Genomic DNA, 15026 nt, shown 5'->3' with positions numbered 1-15026 from the left:
CACAGCAAATAAGTATCTGAGCCTGGATTTGAATTCAGGTCTTCCTGACTCTGGCCCAGAACTCTATCCACTGTGTCACCTAGCTTCATCAAAAAGAAGGTCCCCGAAAAGCACGAAAAGAGCCAAAGGGAAGGTGATTTGTCCTCTAGATTGGATATGTAGACAACATTATGTATTTCTAACATAATCCCAAACCCTGGGTTGGCCTAGATGGCTGTTTAGGTCCCTTCTGATTCTCAAATTCTGTGATTGTCTTAATTATATTCAGTTTTCCATCAGTGCTACACTGGTAAGGCCGATAAAGGGCAATGTCTTTAACTAAGAGGGAAAAGAGTTAGTGTTTTCTAAGTATTTCTAGGCTTATTTCAGCTGCATAAATGGCAAAGCAAATATCCATCTGCCATATCCCACAAGAGTCAAATGTGAATACAAGAGGTCTGGGGGTGGTGAATGGGGAAGGGAGTGGTAGACAGAAACCTCTTTGTACTGGCAACTGTGTTTTCAAAGCTGCTGATAGAAGGTTCCTTGGATGACAGTTATTTGGGAAATTTTAATAATTTGGATGGGTTGCACAATGGATATGACCTTCAGAAGCTTGTGTGGTGGAAGCCAGAAGGAAAGTTTGTTATTATGATGTTGGCACAACAGTAGACTGTACAGAAACAGATATTGGGTTAATGTTTATTTTGGGGTCTGGCCCAAGGTACCAGTTTATCAGATACAGTACATTTTTATTCTCTTTTCTTCAGCAACCAGGACCATTAGATAGTCAGATAGAAAAGGAAAAAACATATCATATGAAACTGAAAACCAAAGTTCAAACCCTAGCTCTATAATTTTCTAGCTACGTGATCTTGATCAAGTCACTTAATGTGTCAGCCTCAGTTTCCTTACAAGTAAAATAAGAATAACATCACCCTATCCCCCACATAACTAACAGGGGTGTTGAGGAGATCAAATGAAATAATGCACTTAAAAACACTTTGCAGGCTATCAAGCACTACACAAATAAAGGTAAGGTACTGTTAATGACAGGCCATCCCTCTTGATCAATACTTATGGACATTTATTTCTTCTTTCAAGACACAGACCAGGTGCCACTTCCTTCTGAGAGAATTACTTGAATCTACAACTGAACATAGTCTCTTCTCAAATTTCCTTAGAGCACTTTTTCATTAAGGCCCTTGGCATCCTATCACAATCTACCTTATATTATAACTGCGGATATGCCATACCCGACAATTAGACTGTAAGTTTCTTAAACTGCAGGTTTTTATCCCAGGCCCTGGAGCTGTGCCTTACAAATATTAAGTGCTTAATAAATATTTAACTGAATTCTAATAAACCTACTATTGCCAACAACAACTTAATTCAGGGGATTAAAAATTAATCATTAGGTTATCTAGTTCCCCTGAGTCTATTCTATCTCCACATTCCCTATTCTTTGGGCCATTTCACTACTCACATCACCATGAAAAGATATGAAGGAGCATAGAGGAGACAGTAAATTCAATTCAATAAGCATGCATTAGGCACCGTGTTGGGTGCTGGGGATATGGACAAAAATAACAGTCCTCAACCTCAAGGAGCTTACATTCTACTTGACTGAAATCAACTAGTGATCAACTCTGCACTATCTACATATATTTATTATATGTCCCCTGCAGTAATATTCTTTTCATCTCATGAGGCTCATTTCCCCTCATTTACCATCCAACACACATCTAAACCATTTCCTCCTCATCATTACCTCATATTGTTAGGATATAAACCAAGTTTAATAGCAGTCTAAAATATATGCAATTAGAAAGGTAAATTTTCCTCAAAAATTCTCAAATGTGGAGCGGCTAGGTGGCACAGTGAACAGAGTACTGGCCCTGAAGTCAGGAGGACCTGAGTTCAAATCTGACCTCAGACACCTGATAACACTTACTAGCCGTGTGACTTATGGTTAAGTCACTTAACCCCAACTGCCCTCCAAAAAGCTAAAAAAAAAATTCTCAAATGCAATTCAAAACTAAATATACATCATTTTTTGCTTTATCCATTGTTCAAGGTCCAGTTTGAGTTCTATTTTTCCTGGCTTTCTCTGATCATCAGCACAATACAAAGGAAAAAACCAGATACGAAATCTAAGGGCTTGGGTTCAAATCTCAGTTCTCCCTCTTGTAACCTGTGCAACCTGGGAAACTCCTATTCTCTGAGCCTCGGTTTTGTTATCTATAAAATAAGAATGTTGGAGTATATAATCTCTATGATCTCTTCCAGCTCTGAATTTATGAGCCTATAATCTCAGCTGAACTCTTCATCTTCTGAACTATTAGACATTTATCAATTTATCCATTATTACTCGGAATCACCAGTTACTTGAGAATAGGAAGAAAGCACACCTTCTAAGTCCCAAAGTCCTTACACAGTGCTCTTAATAGAGGGGACAGTCCATAAATATATAGTGATTATGTAGTTGTCTTCCACAATATGGATAACTAAGGTATCTATTATATCAGAAACAAGTGTATAATTTATTTATGGGTTTTACTTATCCTCAATTTGCCTAACCAGCATGAATAATCAAGGCTAACTGGATACAATCATACAGCACATGCAAGTCAGACTGACCCTGGGTGCTTCATGGACCACACATTTCTGTTTTTAAAGAACTATTTATTCTCATCTGCCCTCACCTTCTCCCCTTCTTAAATGGGAGCAAAGAGACAGAAACTTCCTACTATATAGCATTTTGGACTTTAGATATGCTCTTATTCACAGGCTCATTAGATATTTTTCCCAGTCTAACAATACAGCTGTATGACCCTGGGCAAGTCACTTAACCCCAACTGCCTTGCCCCGCCCCCCCTCAAAAAAATCCTACTATCCAGTCAAACAACAACAACTTCTAAACCAGAAACAGAAGATTTGGGTTGAGTGGTGGCTATGACACTCACAAAACTGTGATTATAAGCAAGTCACCTAATCTCTCTAAATACTTCCTCATCTGTAAAATGAGGGCAATACTTGTCCTCTCTCCTCACAGGGCACTCTGTGCATATTTGCAATAATTCATCTTCTATTTCTATTGCATATATTTACATAAATACTTGCTGCCATCCCCATTAGAATGTAAGCTCTTTCCAAGTAGGGTTTGTGAGATTTTTTGCACCTCTATTTCCAACACTGAACACAAGACCTAGCACAAAGGAAAAGTTTAATAAATGCTTATTGCTTGATCAACAGTGAATGCAAAAGAACTTCTGAAACTATAAAGACAAACAAAAATGAAAGGCATTGTTATTTATGAGACAGAATCCTGGGATGGAAGAGGAATTAATTAATTAGCAAGCATTTATTAAGTGCCTACTATGTTCCAGGTCTTAGCAGGAAGTCAGTCTGTTCAGGAACCAGAGAATTTTACAACAGCAAGGTGCCTTAAAGATCACATAATCTAGGTCTCAGCAATTTGGAAAGAAGAAAGGGAAAAAAAATACATTTATACAGCACTTTCTATGTGCCGGGCATTGCGCTAAGCACTCTGAATTATTATCTCATTTGATCCTCACAACCCTGGAAGGTAATTATTGTTATTACCCCTATTTTACAGATGAAGAAACTGAGGCAGAAAGGAGTCAAGAGACTTGCCCAGAGTCACACAGCTAGTAAGTATCCGAGGCTGGATTTGAACTCAGATCTTCCTGAATCCAAGACAGTACTTTGTGTAGTGTGGTGGTCCCTAGTTGCTCCAAGGAGCTGGGGAGATCCTGGGGGATCCTCGGCTTCAAAAGGCTCTGTAAGTACATTTATACTCTGGTTTCTTTTAGTCCAAATAAATCAATTAATTTGTACCTGTGTATTAATCTGCAGGGAATGACGACTACTGACTCTGGATTTCCAAACCAAGCTAGATCTTTAATATTTCTCATCTCACCTTTGCTCCAACCGCCAAAATACAGCAAGAGCCCCTACTGGGATAATCTATTTGCGCTTCCTTTCCTTTGATGGTTGCCTCTCACATCAATTAAAATGAATGTGTGTATACATAAGACTTAGCTCTAAAAAATTACATACTAAGAATACTACCAATACACTGGTTTTCTTCCTTAAAAAGTCGCAGATCTTGACAGTACTGCACAATCCTTTCAACTTACAGAGGGGGAAACTGAGACCCAAAAAGTTAACTGACATGGCTAAAACCAAACATAGCTTGTTGGGGACAGAGCCAAATCTCCTGATTCTTAGCCCAGCACTCTTTTCACTATAGCCCATTTCTCATAAATTTCTAATCCCAGTATGTCTTCCTCCTCCCCCCACCAGAAAATCTATCAGCCTTCTTTTGCTGACAGCAGCTAATGTATTCAAAACAAATGAAATTCATTTTAATAGCAGTAACAGAGCAAAGTAAGGAAAATGTGTTGTCAAGAAAAATCATTAAATATATTCCAAAGACAAGTGATGTCGGAGTTGTGTGCTTCATTTCTTTTAAGTGTAGAGAGGTAAACAAAGCTATGAGATATATTAGTCTTTACATTTTCTTTTCTATTAGCACTTTCAAATCACAATCAAATTCATTACACAAAGAAAAAGAAAGGAAAAGCCAAATTTTAAAATGTATTTCTTCTTGATCAACATAATGACAAAGACTCTGAAAGGGTCAAAAGACCTTGCCATCACATTCACATAATCTTTTACTTTACTAGTACGGAAAGCAACATTAAACATTAAACAACTCACATGTATACAGTGTTTTAAAATTTACTAAGCCCTTATTTCCTTTACCAGAAGGATACCTATAACCCAAACACAAAGGCCACAATGACCTAGATGCAGATTTACTCCCCTATGAATATTCTGTTAATGTCAAATCTACCCCTACTAGAAGGATGCACAGCAGAATTCTGCTAACCCTCCTAGAGAAAACACACAAATGGTGTTATCTATAGGGATGAAAATTCTAAAGTTTGACGATTTAATTTGATCATTTAAATATGCTATTAGTTCCCTTCCATGAGGGACAGTGAGAAAGGGAGAACAGGAAAAAGAAAAGAGACAGAGACAGAAAGAACCCAGTTCTTAAGCATCACATGCACATCACTATGTGCCATACTGTGCTAAATGGTAATCAAGAATAAAGGGTTCTGATGACATCAGATTTGCAGCCTAATCACACACTTCAACCAAAATACTCTTTTTCTTTTTGCAAAATATTGCCTGAGAAAACAGAGTAACCATTGTAATGAACTGGTACTTTTTTGTTTTATGTCTGTGCAAAGCCTACAGCTGCAGGTGTGGCATCCTAGTTATAAGATTTGTCCTAATGCCAGTTCTGACCTCAACAAGCTATGTTTTTGTGGGCTCTTGGCCTTTCTGAGCCTCAGGTTCTTCATATATAAAGTAAGGGAGCTGAACTAGATGATATTTAAGTTTTTTCCAAATCCAAAATTCTAAGATTCTACTCAGCCTTCGTATTTTATATTTACAGATATAGACAACAAATTAGAAGGGGCTGTTTCCTTCACAGGCAGGTATTTTCAATTTAAAGCACCAAGTTTCCAAGGGAAAGAATATGGCATTCTTCAAACTTTCTACCATAAAGAATGGCATAAAATATGCCCTGAAAATTCCCATTTTTGCTAGGCTACTAAGTCAGCAGTTTTTTTCTTCTTTCCCCTCCATAAAAGTACAAAAAGTATGGATTATTGCACAGACCACATGATAAATGTTCTACTGATATCTGGAATTAGTCCCACTCAGACAGAATAATTTGTCTTGAAAACAGTACTTCTCAAAGGGTGTGACTCGACTACATTGGTATGACATGAACTGTATCAAAGTGAAACTTGCAACAGCATTTGCTAAGCGCACATAACTGGACAGAACTTATACCTGCAATCACATATGCATGTTCTAGTCTCCCAATTTAAAATATTCAGTGTGCCACTTGTGTCAAAGAATACTGTATCGTATGGGAAAAAAAAAGTTTGAAAAGTATTGGTCCTGACGATGATCCAAGAAACAAACTTTTGTGATAATAAAGAGGAACTTGCATGCCTATACTTTACTCTATTTAGGTGAAGTACTGGAAAAATAGATAATAGGACTTTACAGACAGACATTTCATACTACTTGAGGGTCAGAAAGCAAAGGAAATTTGATTGGGCCTGAATTATAGGCAGTCTGAGCCATCATTAACAATAAACCAAGAACTTCATCTTATCAAAGTGGATGGGAAAAAGACTCACTCCAGCAAAACAAAATCATAGATTCCTCCTAAAAATAGTCTATTCTCAGAGTATGGGAGGTGAGGCCAGATTAGCTCAACAGATTAAGGTGATATTCTAGGCATACCAGGAGTAGGTAACCTGCGACCTTGAGGCCACCTCTAGGTCCTCGAGCAAATTCAAATTTCACAGAACAAATCCCCTTAATTTGTTCTGTAAAACTTGGACTCAGTCAAAAGGTCACACCCAAGGACCTAGAAGGCCACATGTGGCCTCAAGATCATAGGTTCCCCCATCCCTGAAACCATGTTTCATTTATTTATATTGTCCCCACAACACCCAGGATAGTACCTTATACATAATACGTTCTAAGTAAATATTTGTCCACATAATAAAAAAGACTGCCCTAAGGAAATACAATGACAATATCCAAAGGCTATTACTACATGTATGGCAGCATGACACTCTTAGCTGCCCCATCCCCACTACTGAACTTGGCTAATGTAAAATGCTTTCTACAAGGTAAATGAGTGCACAAAAGAAAGTCTCACACACATTTAAAGACTCTTCCCCCCACCCCAGGCTGGTACCCACTCAGCTTGGGTAGAATACCTACTAAACTCCATGACCACAGAGGTTATACTGCCTCAGTACAGTCCCCACAACACTTACTCTCTTGGTTCCCACAGGTTAAATGATAAAACAGGCAACTTTGAAACAAAGGCAAAGATGAAAACTTCATGGAAGGTTATGAGGTAGGGAACTTTCCTCTAGTCCCCATTTACCTGAATACAAAATACCAAGAGGAGACTGAGCCATCTACCTTGATCAGGATGAGCAGTAATAAGCCAGTCTATCTGGTCAGAGTCCACAAACGCACACAATCAAAACAGAGAGGACTAAGGGAAAAAGAAATGAAACACTGCGATCAGCATCATAGTATTACAATGTTAATGACACATATTACTCACCAGTGTGCTACAACAAACAACTTGCAAGTGGACAAGTAATGCTCACGGAGACAACGAAAGAGAAATAAAATTCTCTTCATTCTAAAAGCACGAAGCCATCCACATGCCAAAGCAGGTCATGCAAACTCTGCATGAATATGGATGTGTGTGTGGGGGGGGGGGGGGAGTATTTATAGTCAATTTGCAAAAACTGAAGGCAAAAGGAAAAAGAGACGGCACACGATAAGATTATGGATAGAGAGTATCAAGGAAACCAAGGAAACAACAAACTGGAACTTGGACAGACTTCAAGAGATAGTAGAAGATAAATGCTATGGTTCATAGGGTCAAAAACACAACTGAACTACCGAACAACAAAAAACAAAATTTGGATAAAAATCTATGAGTGGATTATCAATATTGTGTATTATTTGAAGCCTCCTTCCTTCCACTGCCCAAACTGTGGTGAGAGCCATTAGGGTCAAGATAATATTACTTGTGTAGAACCCTATTTCAAAGCCAAGCATAAATTACTTTTGTGTTACTAAAAAACTGTACCACCACAAATGGCATAATAATAATATTTCCTAGAATGTGAAGTTACTATAATGGAAATAACTCAGAACTTGGAGTGAGGTCTGGTTTTTAGTACTGTCTCTAATGTATGTTGTACAACTGAGCAAGTCACTCAACCTGTCTGAGATTCCATTTTCTCATCTGTAAAATGGAAATAATTACATTTACACTAACACAGTGTTGCAATGAGGAAAGCACTTAAATGTGAAATAGTTTAATTTTTGCCACTAAGAGAGGAAATATTTCATTCACTAAAAATTTACTACTTTAGTGTCTAGTGTGAGCAAGGAATTGTCCTAAGTCCCACGGAGGGATACAAAGGACATCATTCATATAGAACCAAAAGGGACCACAGGGAGTCATTTAGTCCAGTCCACTCATTTTACAGATGAAGAAAGTAAGTCAGAGAGGTTAAGTGATGACTGCCAAAGGCTCCCTAGGCAGTAAGTGGCAGGACTGGCATCTGAACATGGGTCTTATTACTCCTCTTCTTCTAAAATCTTTAGTCTAGTAGGGAAGACAAGATGTGCACATATAATAAAACATGAAGAATGAAAGAGAAATAAACAGGTAAAAATAAAATAAATAAATTTTTTAGAAAGCCAAATGCCTAGCAGATAGAAAGCTAGCCTCAGAGCCAATCCCTGCCATGGACCCATCCTATTGCTATGACCATGGGCAAGTTACCTCTCAGTGCTTGAGGCAAGACAGTCTAAGATTAAGTGGTAGAAAAAAGGCCAACATACTGGTAGCAGAAGCTTCTTCACTTGGAAATTGCTAATGAAGTGAAAGTACAGGTCTAGTCCCTATCCCAATTTCTGAAAATTAAGTTAAAAGTCATTAAGTTCAAAGGATACATTCTTATAGCTGAGGGGAATTAAGAAAGATTTCACAAAAGAAACCTATATTCAGGTGTTTATGTATAGAGAAAAAATGTTTTCTTTGTTTTTATATACTTTTATTTTTGTATTCTGTGTAGCTCAATGGACTCTATATTCCCAAAGGACCAAGTCATCTATTTATTTGGTTATTGGTAGCATTTCCTTCATCTCCCCAGAGAATGAGCTCTTTAAAGACCTGGGATCTGTGAGGTATGGGTTTGGTTTTTTTAATATATTTTGATAACCATAATTACAATGTAATCGATTTCCTTTGTAATCTTATGTATCTTATTTTATGTATTTAAAAACATTCCAAGAAGGAGGTAGACTTTACCAGGTTGTCAAAAGGAAAGAAGGAAGAAAATAAACATCTAAAAAACATTAAGCATCTACTAAGCTCCAGGCACTGCGCTAAGCACTTTTAAAATATCTCATCTGATTATCACAACAAATCTGGTGTGTTGGTGTTGTTATTATCCCGATTTTGCAGCTGGGAAACTGAGGACAAAGGCAAGTTAAAGGATTTGCCCAAGGTCACACAGCTAACCAGAGGTCAAACTTGAACTCAAGTCTCCCAGACTCAAGGCCCAGTGAAAAGTTAAGAACTCCTGCCTTACAAGACTAAACAAGGCTACAGACAGCAAGAAAAATTTTCCTTGAGAAATGAAATATTCCCTTTCCATACTATATACAGTCATTTCAAGGGGAAAGTTGTGTCATAAATGAAGGGCCTCCCTCTGCCAAGATAGGCTGGTAATAACATATTTGTTAGTGCCCTTTCCTCTTCAAATAAGCATGTACATATTTAATCCTTTATATACTATCCCCACCCAAAAGAATGTTAAGCTCCCTGAGGGCAGGGATGAGTATCCCCTTCATAGTAGGGACTTAAAACATGGTCATTAGGTTAGATTAGACTTCATCTAAGTACCGATTGGACACAGACTCTGTGTGTATGCGCGCATGTGTGTGTGTAAAAGAGGCTATGGGACACAGACTCTGTGTGTGTGTTTGTGTGTGTGTAAAAGAGGCTAAAGTGAGCCTAAAACTTAATAGGAGAGCATACTGGCTTACCTCAAGGAAACAGCACAATGCTTTTAATGATCCCTCCCCCAGTCCCATGCCTCACAAGATTCTCCATGAAACAAAGTCCCATCTCTCTAAAACCATCTTCTTCTATGCTACATGGTTCCAAGTCCCCAAGTGCCTCATTACTTGAAGAATAAAGAGTTTTAAGTTACCCAAAAGACTGTGGAGACACACGGAAGGCATGAGTAAATCCCATCAACAATGATTTATGTGGGAGAAGCGGAGCAAAGGCTATCATCAAAGTGATAGAGGACCAGAAAAGGGCAAGAGCTATCTCTTAAAGTGCTCCCCCCTGTAGCCACCTCATTTCTATACCCTTTTCCCCATTCACTCAGCCATCACTGAAATTAAGGCCCTTATCTCCTACCTAAATTATCACATCCCAAAAGAACTTTCTATTCCCAGGCTTTCCTCTCCAAAGCAGCCTCCAAGAAAGCTGCCAAAATAATCTTCCTAAAAAGCATAAGTATAACTATGTTACTCCCCTGCTCAAGAGCCTTAAGTAGCTTCCCTTTTCTTTGAGATAAAATATGACTCCTCTGGCATTTAAAGTCCTTCACCATCAGGTTCTAGCCTAGCTTTCCTGGTGTATTTCATCTTACACACACACACACACACACACACACACACACACACACACACACTTCCCCAAAAATGATAGGCCATCTCCCACCTGCCACCAAGCTTTTGCACCACTGTCCCCATAGCTGAACTGAATAACTTTCTCACACCTGTACTGTCTCTCCCCAAATTATCCTGAATATACACATCTGTTTACATGTTGTAAGCAGGGATTGTTTCATTCTTTGTACTTGTATCCTGAATGCTTATCAGAGGTCTGACATATAGTTGGTGCTTCATAAACACTTGTTGACTGATTGCACAGAAGACTTTACACTCCTTAAGGGAAGGAACTGTTACTCAATTTGTTTCTTTATCCTTAATTCCTGGCCCCACTATGCTTTGCATGCAGTAGACAATTAATAAAAGCTCACAAGATTAGAGGAATTTGATAGATCTCTCATGAAGCACTTTCGGGAAGAGAGAAAAGTTGCACAGGATAGGAAGGCTTAGAAGGAGTGTAAATGGCACAATCAGACCACAAATCCCACAAACTGGCAAAGGTTGCTAACACTTTGGCTTTAAGCACTTAGCTTGTCTCTTCTTCTGTCAATAGCTAATTATCACTAAAAACTGCCCAGGGGCCAGGAGTAGCACTTCCCCAAAGAACCCCATCTTTTCAAAGCAAGGATTCTTTTATAACACCATCAGTTCAATTAGAGGACTATAATTTGCCAGGTTCTGTCTGATGAATTTCACAAGTGGCTTGTTAGAACTAGAAAGAGGGACTACAAAATCAAAGTACATGGTGTGGAGTTAATAGAAAGTGTCCTAGAAAACTTGTCAAATTTGGAAGCCAAATTTGGAAAGCAGAATTAACTAGACTGCATGAACCTCCTTCATTCTTATACCTAAGTCTACCCCAAGTATGACCCAACTCCACAATACATCCAGGCCCTTGACCCCTCAACACCACCCTAGAAATATCCCTCTGTTTGCTTTTCCCCCTCTAAACCTCTATTCGGCCATGGTCCCTTCAGTCTCTGATCCCTGTCCCCTCACCTCTACTGCAATAGGTTTTCAAATCAGCTTTGGAGACTAGCCAAAGTTTCTAGTCCAGAACAAGGAGTTTAAGACTCAGGCTCTCTTTCCTATCAAACTCCCCAAAAAACCTCAAACAAGATTCTTTATGACTTTCATAGCCTTAGCTTATCAATAATAGACAGGAGGGTAAAGGTTGGTATGAAGTCATGCCAATTCACTAGAAACTGAAAAACCATTAGCCAATTCTTAAACAACTTTCATGTATTATTCACAATAAATGTACAATCCCATGCTCACTTCCCCCTGCCAGCCCAATATTTCCTGGAATACCACCTTGTTCCACACATTACATCCAAAACCATCAGTCTGTATGTGGTTAACAAATATACCCTAATTTTAACAGTTCTGGCCAGACAATTAGGAAAATAAATTTGCTGTTATTTTTAAAAATAAGATACATCCAAATTCTAAGTATGAATGAAATTGAGATTGTTCACTTTTTAAAAATTCATCATATTATTCCCCCTCTGTTCCTTCGAATAGAGTCATTTATGCTTATTTTTATTTTCTCTAGAATGGATACAGGACACATTCTTCCAGAAGGTTTCTTAAAACATGAAGCAACATTAGGGACACAATACACCAGAATTTAAATCTGAACAATAGCTTTGCTGAGTAACAACCTAGATTCTTCCCTAATGAAAAAAGCAGGGCAGTATGCAAGCAAAAATATGTACTCAACCACTTTCTAGAAAACTAGTATTCTGGGACTCCTGATTTTCAGAAATTTTTTTAAAATGCTAATAGTCTGGCTATTGTTTCTCACCACCTCTTCAGTGAAGGTGCTAGGTCCTTAAAGAGGAGAAGCTTATAAAGTGAGTCTTACCTTAAAATCAGATTTCTCAATGTCCCAAGAGCCTATCCACTCCCAGTTCACACACCCACCCACACACCCTTACTCAGGTGTATTCTCCTAGGGAGGTGATGTCATCTATCAGGTTCACCTGCTAACTCAGTAACAGTTTTTGCTTCGTCCATTCATTCCCCAAGAAATGCTTGGGTCTCACCTCCTCCTCCAGGAAATCTTCCTTGATTATGCCTTTACTCACTGCCTTTCCAACTCTTAAATACATAGCTCCACTACAATCATTTGCACTTACTGCTGTTGCTTTATGAGTATTCTTTTTCATGTTGGTATGTATATCCTCAAGATTAGGGACTGTATCTTCCTTCATTAGTCTGTGAACTCTCTGAGGGCAGAAACCATGTCTCTCTCTCTTCCTCCTTCCTCTGGATTTCTCTAATATCTAGTACACATCTATACAGAAGAGGAGACTGACCAAAATGAAAGTATATGAATTCTAGTTTCCACCTCTACTTGGATATTTCAGTAGAATGATAACCATCATTCCTATATATCAGGAGATATATGTGAGGTACTCTAAGACAAAGACAAGGATATCTAACCATCTACAGATAAGAATGACTCATTCTGAGTAATTATTCTCCACCCCCTAGTACACGTGTACACACACACACACACACACACACACAATGTACCCTTGCCCACTTAAGAAAGAATTAAGAATTGGTAGCTCAGCCAGCCAAAATAGATAGTGTCCAAAACAAAACCCTTCTCCAAGGACAATTTTGATCAACTCCAGAAGAAACATTAATCAGAGCCTAGGTACATGCCACTAAGACTAATACACATCTAGAAAGTGTACCTGCAGGGCATCCACCCTGCCTCACTGTTAGATGTGACTAGGTCTTTCAAGAGAAGCCAAAGGACATGGATTTAATTCTTCTGTACTTTCAAGTATTAGAAATTGAGGCATATGATCAAAACATATACTTGCAATTCAGCCAGCACATCAAAATCAGAACTGCCCCTTCCCACATCCCCAACAAAAAACTAATGAAACTTCCAAACTAAGGAAAGTGAGATGTAGAGTAAGTACTGTGGCAGACATTATCAGGCAAACATAAAGTTTTTTAATCATAGTCCAATTTAGTATATCCTGTTTATTTTAATATAAGATGCACCAGCCCAATGTCAAAGATACTCCCTAAAAACATACAGATTAAAGGGAAAGATTTCAGTCTAGGAGCAAAGAACAAAAACCCCAAACCCAAGCACCAATCAGTCATATAGCTTCAGGATAGATCTATTCCCCACACTGACAAGGCCACATTAGGGAGACCTTATTTGGGCATTTGGAGTTAATAAGAAGGCAAACAGCAACCTCTTTGATTGATATTTCTCAAACTGATCTCTCCTTTCCATTACCACCCAAACTTATTAGGCCCTCTGTACCTTTATCTTCTTCTCCAAAGGGTTTGTTTCAGATCTTTTTTTTTCTCATTTCAATTTCTAAATCACACATATTCCAAGCACCCACACACCCCCACAATAGATTACCTAGCCTTCTAATTCACTGAGTCCAACCAACTTTAACAGACTGGGTTCTTCTCAGCAATGCAAGGTTATAAACAGACAACTCCAAAAGACTCATGATGGAAAGAGATGCCTACATCCAGAGATAGAACTCCAGAGTTTGAATGCAGATTGAAGCAAACTACCTACTCTCTTTCTTTCTCTTGTTTTGCTTCCTCTTTTCCCATTGTTCATTCCATAGGTTATAATCTTTCTTTACAACCTGACTAATGTTTAATGTGAAGGTATTTGCAGATCCTATATCTGATTGCATGCTGCCATGGGGGGGAAGGAGGTAGAAGAGAGGGAGGGGGAGAAAATTTGAAACTCAAAGGATTGTGGAACTGAAGGTTGTAAACTAAAAGTAAACAAATAAATAAATTTTTAAAAAAGATTAAGTCCATCAAATTTGAGCTTCCTTAACTTCCCTCCACTATTCCTGGAAATTTTTCAACACTCCCCACTCTCTCTTTTCTCTGATTCCAGAAGAAGAGGTATCCCTGGACTCCTCACTATTGACAATCCCTCTACCTCGGTTTTGAATTCCTTTTCAAGACATGAATAGCATGGTATAATAGAGAAAAGTGCTGGTCTGAAATCAGGAAAGCCTGCATTCAAATACTACTAAATACTTACTATGTGATCCTGGGTAAGTGACTTCACTTTTTCATGCCTCAGTTTCCTCATCTGTAGAATGAGGAAATAGCACAATAACACCTACCTCAAATTGTAGTTGTGAGGATCAAATAATATATGTAAGCACTTTGCAAACATTAAAATGCTACAAAAATGCTAGCAATTATTTCAGGACCTTATCCAGCTGTCATTCCCCTCTCCAATATCCCTCCAATGGCTCCTTTCTATCTCCCTTCAATTACATTCAGGGTTTCTTGAATCCTAAAAGTCCTTTCCTAGACCCTTCTACCTCACTCAGCTACCATCCCATCTCTCCTGAAACCTTCACTGCTATCTATACTTCTCCAAAAAGTTGTCTAAGAAAAAGGTATCCCTTTCAATACACTCTCTCCTAGATCCCTTGCATCTGGCTTCCACCATCACCACCACCAACTACTCTATCAAACTTGATCTCTCAAGGTCACTAACACCAGGGTGACAATTACCAAATCCTCTAGCATTTTTTTTCTTTCTTACCACTTGCCCCTCTTATCATATGTGACTTTACTGATCACTGTACTCTGAACTTGTGTTCTAAGACACCACTTTCCTAGTGATTTTTCTATTTCTCTAATTATTATTCCTCTGTGTGCTCTCCTGG

At 38.5% G+C, this 15026-nt stretch overlaps 1 protein-coding gene across 8 annotated transcripts in view; it reads right to left on the bottom strand.

Moving 5' to 3' along the window:
* OTUD7B (OTU deubiquitinase 7B) overlaps window positions 1–15026 on the bottom strand; it is a 76239-nt gene that overhangs the window by 53084 nt on the left and 8129 nt on the right. For 2 of the 8 annotated variants that reach the window (XM_069090126.1, XM_069090120.1), the window contains exon 2: window positions 7036–7111. The exons of the other annotated variants lie outside the window; for them this stretch is intronic. The gene's annotated coding sequence lies outside the window, so the exon portion shown is untranslated. The remainder of the gene's footprint in view (window positions 1–7035; window positions 7112–15026) is intronic. 8 annotated transcript variants of the gene reach the window in all.

This window comes from Petaurus breviceps, unplaced genomic scaffold (genome assembly GCF_028583685.1).
Source record: "Petaurus breviceps papuanus isolate PSGF00001 unplaced genomic scaffold, PetGlider_PUasm1.0 186, whole genome shotgun sequence".
NCBI classification, from domain to species: domain Eukaryota; kingdom Metazoa; phylum Chordata; class Mammalia; order Diprotodontia; family Petauridae; genus Petaurus; species Petaurus breviceps.
The sequence above is the reverse complement of the archived record's forward strand: the minus strand, read 5'-3'. Positions and strand labels throughout refer to the sequence as shown.